This window comes from Colobus angolensis, unplaced genomic scaffold, assembly GCF_000951035.1.
Source record: "Colobus angolensis palliatus isolate OR3802 unplaced genomic scaffold, Cang.pa_1.0 Scaffold81, whole genome shotgun sequence".
In the NCBI taxonomy this organism is placed as follows: Eukaryota; Metazoa; Chordata; class Mammalia; order Primates; family Cercopithecidae; genus Colobus; species Colobus angolensis.
This window is the reverse complement of record NW_012121932.1, coordinates 6,358,019-6,381,475: the sequence shown is the minus strand read 5'-3', so window position 1 is coordinate 6,381,475 and position 23,457 is coordinate 6,358,019. Positions and strand designations below refer to the sequence as shown.

General features: G+C 35.1%; 1 pseudogene across 1 annotated transcript; it reads left to right on the top strand.

Annotated features, from left to right (window-relative positions):
* Window positions 1–378: 378 nt before the first annotated feature.
* On the top strand, window positions 379–856 carry LOC105502789 (annotated as a pseudogene). The gene has a single exon (XR_001000400.1). The product of XR_001000400.1 is annotated as a 40S ribosomal protein S25 pseudogene (transcript).
* The last annotated feature ends 22,601 nt before the right edge of the window (window positions 857–23,457 follow it).

Genomic DNA, 23,457 nt, shown 5'->3' with positions numbered 1-23,457 from the left:
TATATCTTCTTATACTATGCCTTGAAGTTGTTATTGTTGTTATTTTTGGTAGGCTTATAGTTTAGTCTTTCTGCTCAAGAAATAAGTAATTTATATACTACAATTGCAATGTTATAATATTCTGTGTTTGTGTGTGCTTACTATACTTACTATACTGGTGAATTTTATACCGTCAGGTGATTTCTCATTGCTCATTAATATCCGTTCAGATTGAAGAACTTGTTTTAGCATTTTCTGTAAGGCAGGTCTGGTGTTAACAAAATCCTTCAGCATATTTTTTTCTAGGAACGTCTTTATTTCTCCTTCATGTTTGAAGGATAATTTTATTGGATGTACTATTCTAGTATAAAAAGTTTTATTTCCTTTTTGTCCGACATCTTAGCAAGCCTGTGGTGTCCGCTGCTGCTCTCTGAGCTTCGCAATGCCTCCCAAGGATGACAAGAAGAAGAAGGATGCCGGAAAGTCGGCCAAGAAAGACAAAGACCCAGTGAACAAATCCGGGGGCAAGGCCAAAAAGAAGAAGTGGTCCAAAGGCAAAGTTCGGGACAAGCTTAGTAACTTAGTCTTGCTTGACAAAGCTACCTATGACAAACTCTGTAAGGAAGTTCCCAACTAGAAACTTATAACCCCAGCTGTGGTCTCTGAGAGACTGAAGATTCGAGGCTCCCTGGCCAGGGCAGCCCTTCAGGAGCTCCTTAGTAAAGGACTTATCAAACTGGTTTCAAAGCACAGAGCTCAAGTAATTTACACCAGAAATACCAAGGGTGGAGATGCTCTAGCTGCTGGTGAAGATGCATGAATAGGTCCAACCAACTGTACATTTGGAAAAATAAAACTTTATTAAATCAAAAAAAAAGTTTTATTTCTTTAGCACTTTAAATATGTAATGCCTCTCTCTCGACCTGTTAGATTTCCACTGAGAAGTCTGCTGCCACATGCATTTGAGTTCCTTTGTATGTAATTTATTTCTTTTCTCTTGCTGCTTTTAGGATCCTTTCTTTATCTTTAACCTTTGGGAGTTTGATTATCCAATGTCTTGAGATAGTCTTGTTTGGGCTCAATCTGCTTGGTGTTCTATAATCTTGTATTTGAATCTTGATATCTTTCTCTAGCTTTGGGAAGTTCTCTGTTAGTATTTCTTTGAATAAAACTTCTACCCTGATCTCTCTCTCTACCTCCTCTTTAAGGTTAGTAAGTCTCATATTTGTCCTTTTGAAGCTATTTTCTATATCTTGTTGGCATGCCTCATTACATTTTTTGTTTTTCATTTGTCTCTTTTGACTGTGTATTTTCAAATAGCCTGTCTTCAAGATCTTTAATTTTTCTGTGTGGTCCATTCTGCTGTTGAGAGTCTCTGATGCATTCTTCAGTGTGCCAGTTGAATTTTTCAGCTCCTGACATTTCTGCTTTATTTTTAAACATTGTTTCAATCTCTTTGTTAAATTTATATGATAGGATGCTGAATTCATTCTCTGTGTTATCTTGAATTTCATTGAGCTTTTTCAAAACAATTCATTTGAATTCTCTCTCTAAAAGGTCACATTTATCTGTAACTCCAGGATTGGTCACTGGTGTTTAATTTAGTTTGTTTGGTGAAGTCTGTTTTCCTGGATTGTCCTGATGCTTGTTGATGTTCATCAATGTCTGGGCATTGAAGAGTTAGGTATTTATTGTAGTTTTTGCAGTCTGGGCTTGTGTGTACCTGTCCTTCTTGGGAAGAGTTTCCAAGTATTCAAAGGGAATTGAGTGTTGTAATCTTACGTTTTTGGTCACTGCAGCTATATATGCATTAGGGAGCACCCCAAACTTAGTAATGTTGTGGTTCTTGCAGTCTCAATTAGGTATCATCTTGGGGGTCTTGGATATAATCTAAGAGAATTCCTTGGATTACCAGACAGGGATTCTTGTTCTCTTCCCTTATTTTCCTCCAAACAAATGAAGTCTCTCTCTTCGTGATGAGCTGCCTGGATCTGGAAGAGGGGTGACACAAGTACCCCTGTGGTCACTACTACTGGAACAGTGCTTGGTTCAACCTGAATCCACTACAGCACTGAGTTTCAACCGTGGCCCATAGGAATCACTCCCTGGCTACCACCAATATTCACTCAAGGCCCAAGGCTCTTCAATCATTATGTGGCAAACCTAGCTAGGCTTGTGTCCTTCCCCATCCAAAAGGCAAGCTTTTTCCCAGTTCAGCACAGATCCAGAATTGCCTTCCAGGAGCCAAGGCCTGGAGTGCAGAACCTTAGAAATCTCCTTGGTGTTCTATTCTGTTGCAGCTGAGCTGGCATCCAAGCCATAGGATAAAGTCCTTTCCACTCTTTCCTTTCCTTTTCTCAAGCAGAAGAACTCTGTTTCCATGTGCACTGCCATTCAGGCCCATGGTTAGTACTGCCTGGCCACCACTGATGTTTACTCAGGACCCAACAGCTCTTCCATCAGCTTGCAAATGCTGCCAGGCCTCAGTCTCTCCCTTCAGAGAAGTGGGCTCCCTTCTGGCCCAAGTGAAGCCCAGAAATGTCATCCAGGAGCCATTGCTTGTAATCGGGGTTGCCAGGAGCCCACTTGGTACTCTGTCTCACTGTGGCTGACCTGGTGCCTAAACTGCAAAGCAAAATCCCCTTTACTCGTTCCTCTCCTTTTCTCGACCAGAAGGAGGCTTTCCCCATGGCCACTACAGCTGGGAAAGAGCTGGTCACACCTGAAGCCAGCACAGCACTGGGTCTTACCCAAGGCTCACAGTGAATACTGCTTGGCCACTACTGGTGTTTATTTAAGGCCCAAGAGCTCTTTGGTTAGCAGATGATGGATCCCACCAGAACTTCGTTCTTCCATTCAAGGCAGTATGTTCCCTCTTGGCCCACAGTATGTGCAGAAATGTCATTCAGGAACTAGTGCCTGGAATGGGGGCCTCAGAATCCACCTTGTGCCCTATTCTACTGTGGCTGAGCTGGTATCCAGGTTGCAAAGATAAATTCCTCTTTACTCTTCCCTCTTCTCTCTCAAGTCCAAAGAAGGTATCTCTCCCAAAGCTGCATTGCCTGTGGTTGGGAGAGGGATGATGCAAGCACTTTGTTGGCCACTTTAGCTTGCATCTCACTAGGTCCTGTGTAACCCGTTTATTGGATCCCAGCCCAGCACAACTTCAAGACTTGCCTAGGAATTACAGCTCTTGTTGCCTAGACGGCCTTTGAAGTTTATATATGTTCCCAGAACAATGTAGCTGGTGATCGTGGGATTAACAGGAACTCGGGTTCTGACCACTGGGATGGACACTTCTCCTCTGGCTTGATCCAGTCAAAATGCTCTTTTCTGGGTGCTAGCTGAATTTTGCCCTGTGTTGCTTTCTACTGTGACAGGCAGCACTGAGTTCCAATGCAAAGTCCCACAATTACTGTGCTTTTCCTCCTCTAGACAGACTGATTGTCTCTCCATGCCTTGCAGCCATTGCTAAGGGATGGGGGAGAAGTGGTGTCAGCAATTCAAGGCTTTCTTTTCTACCGTCCTTGGTGACTCTTCCATTGATATGACGTTGAAACTAGATACTGTGATCATTCACCTGATTTTTGGTTCTTATGATGGTGCTTTCTTATGTGGAAAGTTGTTTAATTTGTTGTTCCTGTACAGAGATAATCACTGGAGAGTTATATTTGGTCATTTTGCTCCATCTCTGTGCCTGAGTTTTTCATAGTGGTATATTGTACTTTACAACTCCAAGTTATTATTTTTTCAAAAAAATTTCCATCTCTGTATTGATATTTTCTATTTAGTATGATATCAGTCTTATACTTAAAAAAAATTCTTTAGAACTAGTTTTCTCTGGGTCTTTGAATATAATTAGAAATACTGACTTGAGGACCTTATTTGTCCAGTAGGTCAATAATCTGGGCCTCCTCAGGCACAGTTTCTAAGAATTGCCTTTTTTTTCCTGTCTATGGTTCATATTTTCTTGTGTTTTTGGCAACTCTCATTTTGTTGTTGCTGTTGTTAAAAACTGAGTAGTTTAAATAATATAATGTGGCAACTCTGGAAATCACATTCACCCTCTTCCGCAGAGTTTTTTATAGCTACTTGTTTAATTGTTACTGTTGGTTTGTTTAGTGACTTCTGGACTAATTCTATGAAGTCTGTATCTTTCTCATTTGTAGGCACTGTAATCTCTACTCAGTAAGTTTGATGGTTAGCTAATCATTAGAAGAGGTTTGCTTAGAATGCCTTGGAACCAATCAATCTTGCAGTCTTTGCTAAGGGACGCTATATATATGATGAAGTATGCTTTCAACACTCAGACAGACAGTTTACAACTCTGCCTTAGTCACCACTTCCTTTGCTCAGAGACTCAAGGCCAATTAGAATGTGAGGGCTTAGGGCCTTCTCAGATTTCTAATGAGCTTGGCACAGTGCTACATATTCACAGTTTTCTACATTCCCAGTATAAGTCAGAGCTTTTCAAAACTCTTATATACATCTCACACATAAACTTTTCCTTTAAGGTTTTTGGCTACTCTATAGTTTTTCCCAACTGGTGTCTATTGTCCCAAGCAAAAATGGGTGTCAAAACATTCAACAAACATTTTCCAAAGAGAGGCTTCAGTACCTCACAAGTTTGAATTGGGTCAAATAAAGACATGTCTTGATTGGGGTCATCCTAAGAACCACCAGAGAGACCTGATAATCATTCTTCGAAGAAAGAGTCTTTTGGCTGGGTGCGGTGGCTCACGCCTGTAATCCCAGCACTTTGGGAGGCTGAGACAGGCTGATCATGAGGTCAGGAGACTGAGACCATTCTGGCTAACACAGTGAAACCCCGTCTCTACTAAAAATACAAAAATTACCTGGGCATGGTGGTGCATTCTGTAGTCCCAGATACTCGGGAGGCTGAGGCAGGAAAATGGCGTGAACCCGGGAGGTGGAGCTTGCAGTGAGCCGAGATCGCCCATTCCAGCCTGGGTGACAGAGCGAGACTGTCTAAAAAAAAGAAAAGGAAAAAAGAGTCTTTTAAAGGGCTCTAACTTTGTTTTACTCCCTTAGTTTTTAGGAATCTGGAGTGTAATTTTCAGGATGACAGATGAATTTGGTAGCAGAAATGGGAAGAAGGTTAGAGTACCACAAATCTTGATGCTCTTACTGAGATTCAGCAATATTTCTTGACTAAATGTTCCAAAGGATGCTATAAGCTTTTGGTTAGTATCCAGAGTTCTGAAAAAGTCTATTCTGATGGTTTCTTCCAGTTTTTTCATTGCTTTTATAGAATGGCAAATTTTAGAGGTCATTATTTCACTATCTTCACTAATATCACTTTGGCATGTTTTTATTAAATCATTGTCTTCTTCCAAAGTGTGATTTTTTTTCTTTTCTAATATGTACATTCAATGCTATGCATTTCCCTCTAAACACTGTTTTCATTGCATCCTAAGAAGTGTATTAATTTGTGCTTTTATTTCCATTTAGTTAATAATATCTTGTTTTACTGAATATTTCTTCTTAGACCCATGTATTATTGAGAAGTGTGTTGTGTAATCTCCAACTATTTTGGACATTTTCTGTTATATTTCTATTACAGACTTCTAGCTTAATTTCGCTGAGTTCTGTGAGCAGATACTTCGTGATTTCTTTTTCTTTAAATTGGTTAATGTGTGTTTTATAGCCCAGAATGTGATCTATATTGGTAAAAGTTTCATGTGAGCTTAAGAAGAATGTGTATTCTGCTGCTCTTGGATAAAATACTCTGTAGATGTCCATTATATTTAGTTGATTGATGGTGTTTTTCAGTTCAACTGTGTTCTTACTGATTTTCTTCATACTGGATCTGTTCATTTTTGGTAGACATTTTAAGATCTCCAACTATCACAATGAATTAATCTATTTCTCTTTGCAGTTCTATCAGTTTTTGTTTCATTTAGTTTGGTGTTCTGTCATTAGGCATATATACGTTTAGGATTATTATATCTTATCGAATAATTGAACCCTTTATCTTTATGTAATAGTCTTTACTTTTGATAACTTACATTGTGGTGAAGTCTGCTCTGTCTCAAATTAATATTAATATTCTCTTGTTTTCTTTTGATTAGTGTTAGCATGACATATTTCCACATTTATTTACTTTTATTCGATATGTCTTTGTATTTAAAGTGGCCCTCTTGTAGACAGCACATAGTAGCATCTTATTTTTTGTTCTCTTCTGACCACCTCTGCCTTTTAATTAATGTATTTAAGCTATTGATGTTCAAAGTGACTACAGATATATTTGGACTAATATCTACCATATTGTTACTCTTTTCCCTTTGTTACTCTTATTCTTTGCTACTACTTTTCTGCTTTTGTCTTCTATTCTTTTTTCTTTGCTTTTTGTGGTTTTAATTGAGCATTTTATATAATTTTGTTTTCTCTCCTGTTTTAGCATATCAGTTATATTCATTGTTTACTTGTTTTAGTGCTTGCTCAAAAAAAAACCTAATCCAAGCCCACTTTTAAATAACAGTATACCATTCACAGGTAGTGTGAGTGCTTTATATTAACCAACTACACTTAATGCTTCTTATTCTTTGTATTATTCCTATTATTCATTTCATTTACATATAAATGTGCATATATATGTATATGACATATACATAAGCATACCTAATTGAATACACTGTTGCTATGACTCTTTTGAATAAGTTGTTAACTGTTAGATCAATTAAGAATAAAAAAAGGTTTTATTTTACCTTAACTTATTTCTTCTTTAATGTTTTCTTTATGTAGACCAAATTTCTGACCTATAAGGTTTTCCTTCTCTCTAAAGAATTTTGTTTTTAACATATCTTGCAAAGCATGGCTGCTGCCAACAATTTTTCTCATTCAAGTTTGTCTAAGAAAGACTTTATATCTCTTTCACTTTTGAAGAATAATTTTACATGATATAGAATTATAGATTGGCAATTTTTCTCTCAACTGTAAATAATTCCTTCCATTCTCTTGCTTACATGGTTTCTGAGGAAAGTCATGCATTTCTTATCTTTGTTTTCCTATGGGTAAGGTGTTGTTTTTTTTTAATCTGACCTCCTTCAAAACTTTTTCTTAATGTTTGATTTTATATAGTTTAAAAATGATATGCCTAGGTGTGGGTGTGGGTGTATTTGGCATTTATCCTCTTTATTGTCCTGTAAGCATCCTGAACTTGTGGTTTGGTGTCTGACATTACTTTGGAGGACATTTTCAGTCATTACCGTTTCAAGCTTTTCTTCTGTTTCTTTCTCTGTTTCTTCTCTTCGGGTAGTCTAATTATGCATAAGTTACACATTCTGTAGTTGTCCCACTACAAAAGTCCTTAGATGTTCTGTTATTTTTTTCCCTTAGCCTTTTTTCCTTTGCATTTCAGTTTGTATGTTTCTATTGACATATTCTCAGAGATTCTTTCCTCAGCCATGCCCAGTCATCTCGGGAGTCTACAAAAGGCATTCTTCATTTCTGAAACAGTGTTTTTCCTCTATAGCAATTTTGGTTTCTTTCTGATTTTTCATCCCTCTGCTTACATTACCCGTTTGGTTTTACGTGCTGTCTACTTTATCAATTAGAGTCTTTATCATATTAGTCATAGTTTTTTAAATTCCCAATCTGATCATTCCAGCATTTCTCCTGTGTCTGTTTCTGATATTTTCTTTGTCTCTTCAAATTGTATTTTCCCTCTTGGGTATGGTTTTAAGTTTTTGGTAAAAGCTGAGCATAATGTACTGGGTAAAGGGATCTGCGGTAAATAGGCCTTTAGTAATGTGATGGTAAGCTTTGCGAGTAGGGGAGCCTTACGATTAAGTCTTATTCTTTTGGTTAGCTGGTAAACTGAGAACTTCACCAGTTCTTCTCATTTTCCCACCCCAACTCACATCCCTTAGGTGAGATAGGGTGGCTAGTAGGGGCAGAAGTTGGGTAGTTTTATTTCTTTATGTGGAAGGCTGGTGTAAGCTGGACTTGAGTATTTTACATCCCCCAGATGGAAGGAAGGTGATACTGGGCTAAAGTGGAATATTTTCCTTCCTCCAAGTCAGTTAGGCACTGATAAAAATGCAGTAGGTAGGCTCAGATAAAATAATTTGTCTTGCGGGCAGGCCTTATTAAAAAGAACAGAATACTCTGCCATATCTCAAAATACTTTTCCCCTCCCCTTTTTGGAAGCATGATGGAATTTTTCCCTGGTATTTACGATGAAAACCTAGCAGAGCTTCCGGTGATAAAGCTCTCAAAAATGTGTTGTCCCCCTCCCCCATTACCAGATCTTCCTGGCGATTTTAACTCCTCAAATTGTCCTCATGAAATCTCTATTTTTCAAGTACAGTTCATATTTTCCTACTTCAGTTCTCCTTCCCGTGAGGTTCCAGCTGTGGTCAGTTGTGATTCTCTGTAACCTCCTGTCTGTCTCACCAGTTTTGGGGGCAGTAGTTGACCCTGTGACCTCATTTCTGTGAGGTGTAGATAGCTCTTAGAAGAAGAGCTACTGATTTTGCAGTTTGTTCAGATTTTTACTTGTTAGAATGGAGAGAAAGCTTCCAAGTTCCTTACATGCCAATCTGGAAACCAAACTCTCTCTTTTTATTTCAATGATTCAAATTATCATTTTCATAATCTCTTGCTTGTTTTTTTATTTTTTCCAAGTTTTTGCTCAATTATTCCTATGCTATATAATAAATGTTTACCTTTTTTGAACAGAAATTATTCTTTAATTATTGTCTGTGAGGATACTAATTAATTTGTCTCAAATTATTTGCCAGACATCTATAAAATCAATTTCATTTGAAGTGAAATATCTTTTAATTATTGATTTTAATACTTTTTAACTTTAAATTTTGTTCAATTCTTCATGTATTTTGGAATTTTTGTTTGCAGGTTTATTTTTTGTGGAAGACATCTTTTGATTGTCTTAACTTCTCTGTGTGTACTTTCTAACAACTTTTTGGTCACCTTCCTAACTTACCAGTGCTGCAAGTCCAAACTAAAAACACTCAGGACACTTACTTTATGATAGTAAATGTATTAAAAAATTCAGTTACTCTGCCAGTGGGCACTGTTCAGTTCCTGAGGAGGGGGCTGTGCATGTCTTCTACATTTTTAGATATGCAGCTTATCAAAAGCTGTAGCCTCAGGCAATCGTTAACATTTTTTGTTTTAGTCTACTTTTCCTGAGATAGGGCACATAGCTCAGTTCTTTGATCCAAGTAGTAAGCCTCATTATTCCCAACTTCTATAAGTTGCTTTTGTTATCTATATAGTATTATCTAAACTCACCAATTCCATAAAGATGTTAATACTTTGAGCCACTCCATGTCTTTTTTCTCCCATTTTTTCCTACTTCATTATTAACTGCTTTGCATTTGGGTTGAAGGAAGTGAGTCCAACATGAATTCAAGACTTCATATTTCTAAGACACCTTTTGAGTAGTTATCTAACACATTATTTTACTCCTTAACCCCTGGTTCATCATGCTCTTCCATATGTTTTTATTTAAAAAAAAAAAAAAAGCTCTTCTTCATCTCAAGGTCTAAATATACAGTTTTCTCGACCTAAAACACTCATATTCAACTTCGTTCCATGGCTGGCATCTCATTTCCCAGGTCATAGCTCAAGTCGCCTTGCCAGAGAGGCAGTCCCTGATTATTAAATACAAGTGGGTCCTCCTCTTCTTCCCCATTATTATTATTATTATTTACCTTAGAATGTTAGGTTCCTTGGGAACATTCCTTAAAATGCATAATTAATTTATTTGCTGGTTATTGGCTGGTCTATTGACTTATGAACTTATCCCCCTATTAGAAGGTAAGCTGTATAGAGGGCATTTCCATGAAAGTTCTGTTTTTCAGTCACTGTCTGGCATTTGTTGAATGAACACATAGAATATGGCTGTTTAATGTATTAGGTGGAGCACTGCTGAATAGGCATCTACTTTTAATACACAAACATTATAAGACCGTAAATCATTAAAACACCCTTTTTTTTAACTCTTCATAAATATAAAGGGCCTATTAAATTCTAAGTTAGCAAAATCTATAAATAGTTTAAGGTAAAAAGATGTACATTTATAGATTACAAATCAGGCACAATTATTGAACTTTTATTTAAAATTATCATAAGAAACAAGTATTTTCTTACAAAGGTAATTCCTTAAATTATTTATGCTGAAGTTCTCTGTGTTTGCTTTAGGTTTTCAAGAGAACTCCATTGTGTCAACTCAAGGACAGTCAACTTTGAGGGTGGGCGATAGAAAATTATTGTCATAGCTACTTTAAGCTCAGAAGCAAAACTCTAGACATGTGCTCAAGCGTTATCTTCATTCATGAAACATATCACCTTAACCTGAGTAAAAGCCTGCAGTGACTAATTCCCACCTGAATTTTCTGTCATTATTTTACTTCAGAAATATTTTGAGACCTCTTAAAGGTGTACACTTAGACAAAAAAAAGAAAAAAAGCAATAAGTACGTAGAACTTCAGTTTCTGAGTGCTTCATAGGAATGAGTTTGATTTTCAGATCAGTCAGTATTATTCAATTGCATCTTTTCCTATTGACAAAAATAATTGATGGAAAATATGCTTGTTCTATTTTCTTACCAAAACATGTAAATTATTAGTGGAATTCTATGGTTTGGAACAAGTATAAACTTGAATAAGAAAATTTAATTAAATGTGAGCCTGTGGGGAAATTATGTGTGGGACAATAAGAAGAACCAGAACTCTAAACTCTTTCAGCATATGCAGTATTTACTAAAACCTGCCAAATTTTGAATCCCTGTATAACCTGTGATGAAGCACAATAGGAAAATTCAGCTTCTGTCTTAGTCTTCTATTCATACACATAATATTAGCTTGGGATGTTAAAGAAATATTTTAGTAACACCACAAGAATTGCAGCCAACAAACTTTTCTGGATTATGTGCAAAACAATGACTAAAAGGAAATCTTATTCAGTAAGGGAACTACCAAATTTTATAGCTATCACTTTTGGTAAAGGACAAGAAATAAAATTGAATTTCTAGTTTGTCAATGAATTCTGGTTTTGTTTCAGTCTAGTATCATTTCACCATGAAGATATGCTGCATATCCTTAGCATGATAACATCCCAGAAAAAAAAGTCAGGGTTGTTCTAATTTGACCACGAATATTAAACAAACTCTCTGTGAATTGGCAAATGAAGTATTTGCACACCAGGGAAGGGATTTTTTTTGAAGGCAAGGTGGTTTCAACTCCTTTCTACTATTAAGAGAAGCCAAGGAGTAGATTTTGCACCAAGAGAGATTATACAGAAGAACTGGACATGTTAGTATTCCATGTTACTTTTGTTCATCTATTTTGAAGATAATTTTATGTTTTCATGCCCTCTTGTAGGTTATCTGTGTCGTTGCTATTTTAGGCATGGAGAATGGAAGCTTTATTGAGTTATTTCTGTAAAGCACCTAGTAGGATTGTCAAATAAATTATGGATAAATACTTTTAAAATATCCAAAAATGTAAGAAGATGACTGGATTCTTCATATGTTTGTATCATTTTCTTTAATTTTTCAAAATGTTGTTTATATTCCCTACTGAAGTTGAAGATATATCAATCCAGCAGAGAATGTTCACTGTCACTGTTATTATACCCCCATATTGTAAGCTCTTGAATTTCATTAATACCACAGTAGTCATTTCCCTGGAGGTCTCCGTACAGTTTATATATGCTGGGGTGTGTGTGTATTTGTGCATGTGTGTATATAGGTAGTACATGTACAATATATATGATATCATCTAATTATATAATTTTAAATAGCTATACGTGTAATAAGAAAACATACTGATTATATATCTTCAGGTTTTCTACTCAGTACTTAATATTTATGTTGCTTCTCATTGAGATAGGTATTACCGTAATAATTTTACTTATCCAGGAAGAAAAGGTAGAATCTAAACAGCTTCATTGTTGATACAGGATGTTTGCCTCTGTGCAGGTCTCTGATGTTCTGAACTTTGGTGTTATGATTTTTTTTACATGGTTATCCTGATTTATTTTATCTTCACACTCACTCTCATGTCTGCAAATGCTCATTTCTAATAAGACAGGTTGAATGGAAGTCAAGAAAATATTTACCTCATAACCAAGAATAACATTGGCTTTCACTCTGAAAACCCATCACATAAGGGACCAGAGAAAGACAAATAGGCCACTGGGCATCAGTAGTAGTCATTTAACCTTGTTACCCCAAGCCTGGGAGGTAGCACAGCAAAGTAGTTGAGAGCTCAGATTATGTATTATTTTGATAAATGAGAATTTAATCTTGTCCCTGCCACTTTTTATCTGGATAACATTGGACTTATGTTGTAGTTTTAAAAATACAAGAGCCTGCTCACAGGATTCCTTACAAAAAGAGTATAGCATCTCTTCTGATTAATAATTATCAACTCTCCTGATTAATGATTAGCTTCTCTTTACATCTTCCTAAACCGAGTCTTCATAACCTGTACTTTAATATTACATCTCTTTTCCTTTTTTGTACTAGGACTGTTTTGCACACACACACAGCAAACACAAATAAAAACTAAAAAGCAGATTATGAAAGAATGTTCTTTGTATATATGAAAAAACAGCCAAGTCCAGCTAAAACGTAATATGCCACAGGAAAAGTTTAAAAGTCTTACTTTAATATGTAAACCGAGAAATTAGGAATATTGAAAAATCTCATTCAAGAGAAAACTATGGGATGTAATCGTGTATATATATAGTGTATATATATATCATATATATAGTGTGTGTGTTTATGTCAAGATTCTAAAAGAGAAAATCAAAAGGGGAGAAAAAGAAAAATAATACAGTTATATGATTGAATATTGATCTTAGGTTTAGATGTGGTGATTGCAAATGTGTAAAGGACTGAAGAATTAATCACAATAAAAATCTCAGTCATAATTTTGCAGGAAATGATGTTACCTTGAAAAAAACTCCTCTAGCCTTGAAGTTTTACATTGAAAATATCTGTTATCTTCTTGCCTGAGCATTTATTTAGCTTCATTGTTGAGTAAATAATGAGTAAATATAGTGGAAATAGATGCCTGAAACTTAGATTTTCATTGTGATGATAGGCAGTACTCCTAATGTTAATTCTGTTGTCTGAAAAAGTCAGAAAAATTAACAAATCTTTTTTGTGAATGTGTGCGAATTATTAGTACTGTAATTTGTTTGAGAATGATGAGAATAGTTGAATTTACTCATACTTTAAAAATTTTTTTCAATCAAAGCATGAAAATAATTATAATACTTTTAACATGAAAATAAACTAAAGCAGCCAGTTTTATGTAATTTGGCAAATATGTTATAAAATCACAGGTGTGAGAATAATGAACCTTATTCTGAGACATCAGATATCATTTTTACTGATATTGGCAGCTGTTCTCAGTCCAAGACAATTTCATAATATGTGAATGTTTAAGCTGTGTACTATGGTCTAATAATCTTGTGTTTCATTCTTTTCTCATAGTATTTTCTATAATAATTAAATTCAAAACACAACCAGATCCTAAAAATTAGCACTTATTTAAGTGATAGGAAAATACAATCAACCCTAGAGGACTTTTTATTAAACAAGACATTTTCATCTGGGTTTAATTTTTTTCTCATTGATGAGTGAATACAATTGAATCAACATGTATTTTGCTCATTTAGTGATCAGAATTTTAATATTTGAATTACTTATATTTATGAGAAAGAAAATGTTTCCTGACATCCCATTTATTCTTGAGGTGTGATTGTTTACCAAATTGCTCAATCTATGACTATGAGATCATAGGCCAATCATCTTCTTAGAATTGACTTTTACATCACATTCTGGGTTCCAGAAAATTATAATCTGTTCTTAATTTTTTTTTTTTAATTTCAAAATCAGTAGTAACTTAGTTTGTGCTTATAACCCTTGACAATAGGTATGACAAAGTTTGGGTTACTGTAATTTCATAGATGCAATAACCAAGATCCAAAGTAGCTGGCCCAAAGTTCCTCCTCCTCAGGGCTCTTTCCACTAATCCAAAGAGGAAAAGAAATCAATTCTTAATTATCCACGTTGTGAGAATTTGCAGAATCAGTACCCTGATCTGGCATCAGTACACAGTAATAGTGTCAAGAAGGAGGCCAGAGGTCATATGCCACTAACCCTGCAACTTTTGGAGTCTTATCCATGTTTCCCACTGGCAAAAACATTTGCTTTTGCCTGAAGATACTGTTTAGAACTGAGAGAGAAAGTTTATGGACACAAAGTCAACTGGCCAGCAGTCCCTAACTCAGCCTCTCCTAATTTCCCACTAAAATTATTATGCAGACAGTGAAAAATATAACAGTTCCTCAACATCAAACAGTTGGACTGACCATAAATCTATTTCTAGGATCTGAGAGAAATTTCTACTTGCCAGAAGACTTCTTTCATACTCTTTTGCTGGGAACAGTTTTAATTGCCAGCTATGAAAGGTCCTTTGGGAGGGGACTATTTTCATTCTCCAAACATCTTCCTGCTGGCATCTCAATTTTTTCCTGATGAAGTTTCTTTTTCTCTTTCGAGATACCACGTCTTCTTCAATTTCATTCATGATGGTGAACTTAAAAAAATTCCTCTGTTTTCTAATAAATAATTTTCAGCTATATTATCTTCTGTGACCCTGAAATAATATTCTGTTTTTTTCAATTTGTATTTTTCTTTTTTTTTTTTTTTGGAGACAGAGTCTCGCTGTCACCCAGGCTGGAGTACAGTGGCCGGATCTCAGCTCACTGCAAGCTCCGCCTCCCGGGTTCACGCCATTCTCCTCCCTCAGCCTCCCGAGTAGCTGGGACTACAGGCGCCCGCCACCTCGCCCGGCTAGTTTTTTGTATTTTTTAGTAGAGACGGGGTTTCACCGTGTTAGCCAGGATGGTCTCGATCTCCTGACCTTGTGATCCGCCCGTCTCAGCCTCCCAAAGTGCTGGGATTACAGGCTTGAGCCACCGCGCCCGGCCATCAATTTGTATTTTTCTATGGAGGCTTTAAGGTCTCTACTGAACAGAAAAATGGACAGCAATTTCTCTAAAGAAGAAGTATTTTTTTTTTTTTCTGTCAACTAGAGTACCTTCTGCCTGCCTCCTCTGTTTCAGTATTTACCTGTCAGAGAACAATTGGGAAGACACAAATTTGAACAAATCACATTCTGAAGATTAAAGTGGGAATGGGAAAAATTTCACAAATAAAATATTTTGTAAGATAGCAGAAATTCAAGTATCAATAAATATTAGTAATTCTATTTTTAAGAAGTAGACAATGAGTACAGGAAGAGGCTCAGTCTAGAAAAATTGCACAAATTGAAAATTTGTTCAATTAAGCAAGTGTGTTCTGTGTTGCTCACATATACCAGGAGAAGAGGTTCTGCTAGTACCAGATTACACACAGCATGGAGACAAGGTCAACCCCACACTGGGTGTTGGTAAACATGGAATCTGGAAGGGTCTTTCTTTATTTTTAGGTAAGTGAGAAGAAAACCAAATTGGCTCAAGGTGGAAAATGGTGAAAAATGTAGAAAATGAATGTCACTCCTGGAAAGAACTAGTCTGAAAAGCCTTTACTAGGAAACAGATAAACTTATTTTAAAAGTAATGATCTGCATGATTAATCAGCAGAGGCTGAAGACAACAGAAAAAGATAAAAAGGAAAGAGGGTGACATAAAATAGATTACCATTTTCGGTTTCCAGTCAAGCATATAAGGAACTTGAAAGTCTCACTTTGTGCTAATAAGTAAAAAGCTGAACAAACTGCAAAAAAATCAACTTTTCATAGATCCCTCAGAGAAGTGAGGTCACAGGGCAAACTACTGCCCCCGGAATGGGAGCATCAGGTGAATGTAGAGAGTCACAAGGTACTGCAACAGAAACCTCTAAGCAGAAATCTCCATGGACCAGGGCCAGAGTTAAGAGCTCCTAAATGGTAAATGGTGAATTTCTAGACTGAACGTGGACAAGTTTGAGTTAAAAACTTCAAGAGACCCAGTCATAGAGGTGCCTTCACACTTCTGTGAGTCTTACCTCTGCAAGCTTGATCAGATTCTTGCAGAATATTTGGGAGAAAAATCCCCTTACAGCACAGGCAGAGAGAAGGAGAAAGTGCCCAATTTGAAAGACTTCAGATCACTCTGTTTTTCACAAGGCCTATCTTCAAGAGAAACTATTTTACCAAAACCTAACCTACTAGGGTTTTTTCGGAGCCTAACTGACCTGAAGGAAGGGCGGTACCCAACTCCAGCCCACTCTAGTCATCCTGTTCCACCTAAGTTGAGGCAAATAAATTGAAGAACTGCTGAAGTTCACAGTCCATGGGTACAGGCTCACCAATAGACTGAGACTTAGTCATAGGGCTATAGAATAACCAAATTCTCCCCCAAACTTACCACACATTACTAAAGACCTGTTTAGCACAGTTCTTTTTACCCAGTACATCATGCCTAGCTTTTAAAATATTAAAAGGCATAGAGAAAGGAGAAGAAGCCCAGTGTGAATAGACAGAGAAATAATCAGAAACAAATATGGAAGTAATATTGAAATGATCAGATCAGGAATCTAAGCAACTATGGTTAATATGCTAAGGACTCTAAAGGATAAGTAGACAACATGCATGAAGAGATGGGCAATATGAGGAGAGAGATAAAAATTCTAAGAAAGAATTGAAAAGAAATGCTAGAGATGAAAAAACAACATTACACAAATGAAGCATGCTTTTGATGAGCTCAGGTTTCTGGATATGGCTAAGGAAAAGCTCTCTGAGAATGTATCAATTGGAACTTACAAACTGAAAAGCAAAGAGAAAAAAAGACAAAAACTGTGAGAAAAATAGAAAAGGTGTAACTTATGGATAATGGGAAAACCAGAAGAAGAAGAAAGAGAAAAAGAAACAGACAAAATATTTAAAACAACCGTGACTGAGAATGTTCCCCAAATAAATTCAGAAACCAAATCACAGATGCAGGAAGCTCAGAGTACACCTGTTATTTTTGTAGGAAAAACAGCAAAAAGAAAGAAAAAAAGAAACAAAAAGAAAATTCTAGGCATATCATTTTCAAACTACAGAAAATCAAAGATAAAGAAAATATATTAAAAGATTCCAGGGGGCAAAAAACCTTACTCCTAAAAACCTTACTCCTAAAAACCTTTTAGAAGCCAGCATTTGGTTTTGTTAGTTTTCTCTCTCTCGATGTCCTGTTTTCAATTTTATTATCTTATGCTGTAAATCTTTCTTTTCTTCTGCTTACTTTTGATTTACATTGCTCTTTTTATCTAGTTTCTTAAGACGGGAGCTTAGATTATTGATTTTACATTCTTTTTCTTTTGCAGTATATGCATTCAATACTATAAATTTCCCTCTAAACATTACTTTTGCTGCATCCCCCAAATTTTGATGTTACATTTTGATTTTGAGTTCAAAATGTTTTTAAATTTTTCTTGACAGTTTTTTGACCCATGGATTATTGAGACATGTTGTTTAATCTCTAACTGTTTGAGGAATTTCCAGTTATCTTTCTGTTATTGACTTTTAGCTTAATTTCATTGTGGTCTGAGGGCAAACATTGTATGACTTTCTTTCATTGTATGACCATTTTTTCAAATTTGGTAAGATATGTTTTATGGCCCAGATTGTGGGCTATCTCATTGAATGTTCCAGGTGAACTTGAGAAAAATGCATATTCTGCTGTTGTTGAATAAAGTAGTCTAGAGATATCCATTATATCCCACTGACTGATTATGTTCATTAGGTCAACTATGTCTTTACTGATTTAATGCCTGCTGGATCTGTCATTTCTGACATAGGGATGTTGATGTCTCCAACTATAATAGTGAATTCAACTATTTCTCCTTGTAATTCTATCAGTTTGCTTCACATATTAAGATGCTCTGTTGTTTTACATTACAATACATTTTGAGAAACTTTTAAAAACACAGCCTGTAGCAAGTTATAAATGGGTTTTCAATTTCTCTCCCCAACTTCTCATTAAAGTATGGTGAATAGGCATTTATAGAGTTTCAGAATTATTTTCTTAATTCTGCAACTCTCGTCAAATACAAAAGTAACTACCTAATCAATATATTATGGTAACTTGTAAACTATGCTAATACTTCATTTATACATTTCACAGTTGTAGTAAGCACAATGCATTGTGTTTCAAGTAAAATATAGTCATTTTCTGTGATACGATTACAAAAACCCTCTCATGGCAATAAATCTGTCATATTTACTACATGAAGAAAGCAATAGTAAGTTCTAACTTACATGTATAAGAAATTTATATTTAAATTACTATAGAAAAGCAAACTGGTATATTTTAAATGCACCACAATTCTAATTATAGGAAAAGTTTTGTTTTTTTCAGGGATGTTTGTATATTTTCCAATTTGTTCAAATAGCTAATTATCACTGGAATTATTTAAAAATTATAAAATAGTCAGTACTTCTTTTAGGTGATGTAAGATAGCCAAAAACTTAACTTTGAAAATTTACATTGATATATTCTATATGTACCATATTCTAATGATGCAGACAGACTTTCCTCATTTTACATAAAGTTGTGGATTAGTTATAAAACACTAAAATCTCAAGGCAAAATTTATTATACTTGAAATTGTCATATTCTTCAAATATATGATAAAATAAATGTGTATAAGCACTTTCTTTGATTCTCAAATGAAGGTTAATAATGAATCACTGTTTGCATCTCTGAAGTGACAACAAAACAAGCAAAAAAATTGGATTAGTGTCAACTCTAGTTTGAGAGGTTAATGTCTATAGCAAAGGAGAGTTGACAAATTTTATATGTGAACCAAAAGCATGAATTTTTTACTTATTTTAGAAAAACAAATGGCTAACAACAGAAAGCCTGTGTCATATTCCATGTAGATATTCCTCTAAGAGTTTGTAGGTATTCCATTCTCCATTCACTTATTCATTTACTAACATCTAATATGTACCAAGAACCATGGTAGGCACTATAAAAGTTTTTTTTAAAAAGATCTTTAGCTTCTAGTAACCTTGCTAATAACAATTACAGATTGTAGACAAAGTGAAACAGAACAAAACTCTTTGAAGGAATGGAAGAGTGAATAAAAAGGCAGAAACTTGGCCAGGCACGGTGGTTTACACGTTCAATCCCAGGACTTTGGGAGGCCAAGGCAGGTGGATAACATGAGGTCAGGAGTTCCAGACCAGCCTGACCAACATGGAGAAACTCCGTCTCTACCAAAAATACAAAAATTAGCCAGGTGTGATGAAGCATGCCTATAATCCCAGCTGCTTGGGAAGCTGAGGCAGGAGAATCACTTGAACCCAGGAGGCGGAGGTTGTGGTGAGCCCAGATCGTGCCATTGCACTCCAGCCTGGACAACGAGAGTGAAATTCTGTCTCAAAACAAAAACAAAACAAAACAATAAAAGGCAGAAACTTGAAGAAGGGGAGTTACACTAGGTGAGATCCACATGTAACCAGCTTGTCAATGAGGACTCTCCTGGTCTATTCCATGTGCAGAAAATAAAGCTAAAGGAAAAAGTGTCATTCTTATTGGCTGACAAGCCAGAGATTGGAATATGGTGCTTCCAGAATGTCTGGAAACAAAGCAAAGCAAAGCAAAACAAAACAAAAACAAAAAAATCCCTGCAAAGAGGGATTCATAATGTTGTGAGGCTGAAAAATCTGCAAGCAAATTTTTCCGAATTTCATTTTGACCAATAATAGTGAATGCACTTTACAAGACCGAGAAGCCTACACTAAAAACAAAAACAAAAACAAAACAAAGCCAAAAAAAAAAAAAAAAACACAGCTGGAAGGTAGGTTAATAGAGGTGAGCAGACAATTCAGTAGTCACAGTCACATACTATAAAGAGTTTGGAATTAATTCCAACCAAGTTAGAGGGACTTGGAAAACACATCACACTTTTGCAAACTGATATGTGTTAGGAGCAAGAATTATGTCATGCTCACTTTTAAAGTTTTGTCCTATAAGTAAGGAAAATATTAAAATAGATACATTATATGAAAATAAAACAAAAGACAAGTTAAGGTACATTTACTTATTATACAATCAAAAATTAGTAGATATATGAAGAAGCAGAAAAATGTAACCAATAATCAGAAGGACAATTAATCAGTAGATATTAAAATTATTAGGTGACAAAGAATTTTAAATAACTATGATGGCTAGAGGTTCTGCAGGGAAAAAATGAATAACATGGCTGAAGTGATGGGTAATATCAGTAGAGATAAAAACTCGAATGAAGTAGAAATCATAGGACCCAAATATGTATATGATGTGGTTTGTCTGTGTCCCCACCCAAATCTCATCTTGAATTGTAGCTCCCATAATTCCCACATGTCATGGGAGGGTCCCAGTGGGAGATAATTGAATCTTGGGGGCAGTTTTCCCCATACTGTTCTCATGGTAGTAAATAAGCCTCACGAGACCTGAGGGTTTTATAAAGGGAATCCCCTTTCACTTGGCTCTCATTCTCCTCTCCTGTCTGCTGCCATGTAAGATGTGAATTCACCTTCTGCCATGATTGTGAGGCTTCCCCAGCCACGTGGAACTGTGAGTCCATTAAGTCTTTTTCCTTATAAATTACCCAGTCTCAAGTATGTCTTTATCAGCAGCATGAAAATGGACTAATACAATATAGGTACATTAAATTTGCATTAGATTAAAAAATGAAGAAGAAAGGACCAGTGAACTTTAAAACAGTTAAACAGAAAGCATTCAAATTGAAGCATAAAGAAAGAAAATGTACAAATGAACAGCACTTTATCACCTGTGTGACAGTATCAAATGATCTCAAAACACTTGATTGAAGCCCTAGAGGCAGAGGAAGGTATGTGTCAGTTTTTATGCCAGTACTGTGCTGTTTTAGTTAATACAACTTTTTAGTATATTTTAAAGTCTGGTAGTATGATGGATCAAGTTTTTTTCTTTTTGCTGAGGAGTACTTTGACCTTTGAGGTATTTTCTGGTTCCTTACAGATTTTAAGATTTTTATCTATTTCTGTGAAGAAGGCCATTGGTATTTTGATAGGAGTGCATTGAATCTGTAGATTGGGTAGTATGGTCATTTTAACAATATTCATTTTTCTGGTTTATGAACATTGGGTGGATAAATTAATCTATGTGTCTACAGCTAACTTATTTTTGACAAAGGTGACAAAAACAGTCATCGGGGAAAGGATTATCTCTTCAATAAATGGTACTGAGAAAACTGGATATTTCATGCAGAAGAATGAAACTAGGCCTGCACCTGTCATCCTATACAAAAGTAAACTCAAAATGGATAAAGACCTAAATGTAAGACCCAAAAACTATAAAACTATTAGAAAAAAATATAGGAGAAACACTTTAGTGCATTGATTTGGGGAATACATTTAAAGAAGACCTCACAAGTACAGGCAACAAAAGTAAAAATAAACAAATGAGATTGTATCAAACTAAAGAGCTTCTGTATGGCAAAGAAAACAATCAAAAACAGAGTGAAAAGGCAGCTATAGAATGGGAGAAAATATTTGCAAACTATTCATCCAATGGGAAATTAACACCCAGAATACAGAATAAACTCAAACATCCCATCAGTAAAAAAAAAAAAAAAAAAAAAAAAAAAAAAAAATCTGCTTTAAAAATGGGGAAATGATTTGAACAGACATTTTTGAAAGAACACGTACAAATGGTAAACAAATATATGCAAAAAATGCTTAACATCATGAATAATCAGGGAAATGCAAATCAAAACCACAATAAGGTATCATATCACCCCAGTTCAGATGGCTACCATCAAAAACACAAAAAAAATCCATTAACATAAAGGAAAGGAAGTCAATATACCAAAGAGACACCTGCACACCCCCATGTTCATTGCAGTGTTATTCACAATAGTCAAGATACGGAATCAACCTATGTGTCCAACGACAGATGAATAGATTTTTAAAAACATGATATATACATCATGGAATACTATTCAGCCATAAAAAAGATAGAATTATGTCATTTGTAGCAGCCTAAATGGAACTGGAGGACATTATGTTAAGTGAAGCAAGCATGTTAACAGAAAGCTAAACACTGTATATTTTTATTCATATGCAGAAGCTCAAGTATGTGGATCTCATAGAAGTAAAAAGTAGAGCAGAGAATGCTAGAGGCTGGAAAGTGCCCAGAGAAGGGGAAATGGGGAGAAATTTGTTAAAGGATGCAAAATTACAGCCAGATACAAGGAATAAGTTGAAATGATATATAGCACTGGAGGATAACTGTGCTGTCTATCTATCTATCTATCTATCTATCTATCTATCTATCTATCTATCTATCTATCTATCCATCCATCTATCTACCTATCTATCTATCCATCCATCCATCTAGTTTCAAATAATGAGAAAGAAGATATTAAATTTTACCAACACAAGGAAATGATAAATGTTTGAGATGATGGATATGCTAATTACCTGGATCTGATCACTATACAAAATATGTAGCAAAACCTCACTATGTACCCCATAAATATGTAGAGTTATTATATGTCAATTCAAAAAGATTAGAAAAGAAAGTAGCCAGAGATAGTGGTAGGTACTTATTACATCTTACCTGCAAGGGAACAATGGTAAAAAGTTGGCTACGTCTCATGAGAAACATTCCTTTCATAATAAAACAGAACTGTATTTTTAAGCTACCACCCTCCAAAAAACAAACAAAAACCCAAAACAATAAAAATCCCCTCAACCTATAATTTTATATCCAGAAAAAATATCCTTCAAAAATGAAGAGAGGATGAAGGATGTTTGAATTAAAAGAAAAAAAATTAAAGAATTGTTGCATACTTGTACTATAAAAAGGGCTAAAAGGAAATTTTAGGTTAAAAGGAAATTATGTCAGATAAATGTACCAAAAAAGTGAACACTGAAAAGAAATAAAACATTTTTAAACTATCATTTTTTGTTAAATTTCTTAAAAGTTGATTGGCTTATTAAAGCAAAAATAATAACAGTGTATTTCTAATAATATATAAACAGAAAAATATGTATATATGTAACACATACTTATATATCTGTATATTTATATCTGTATATAGTAGCAAAATATATAGCAATAACAGTGAGAATTATAAAAGGGACTATGAATTGATTTATATTGTTTTAATGTTTTTATGTATTTATAAGGTATTACAATATTAATACTGGGTAGACTATGATAATTTAAGTATGCATATTGCTCTCCAAGAGAAACAACTGAAAATATAGTACACAGTGATATATCTAAAAAGTCAATAGATAGAAAAGTGGGATTCTAAAAGATGTTTGATTACCCTAAGAAAAGAAAAGAAAAAAAGATTAAAAAAGAGAGGGACAAATTGAAAACCAAAGACAAGATGTAGATTTAATCCCAATCATATCAATAGCTAACTAATAACCAACATAAATTAATAACTAATGTAAATAAATT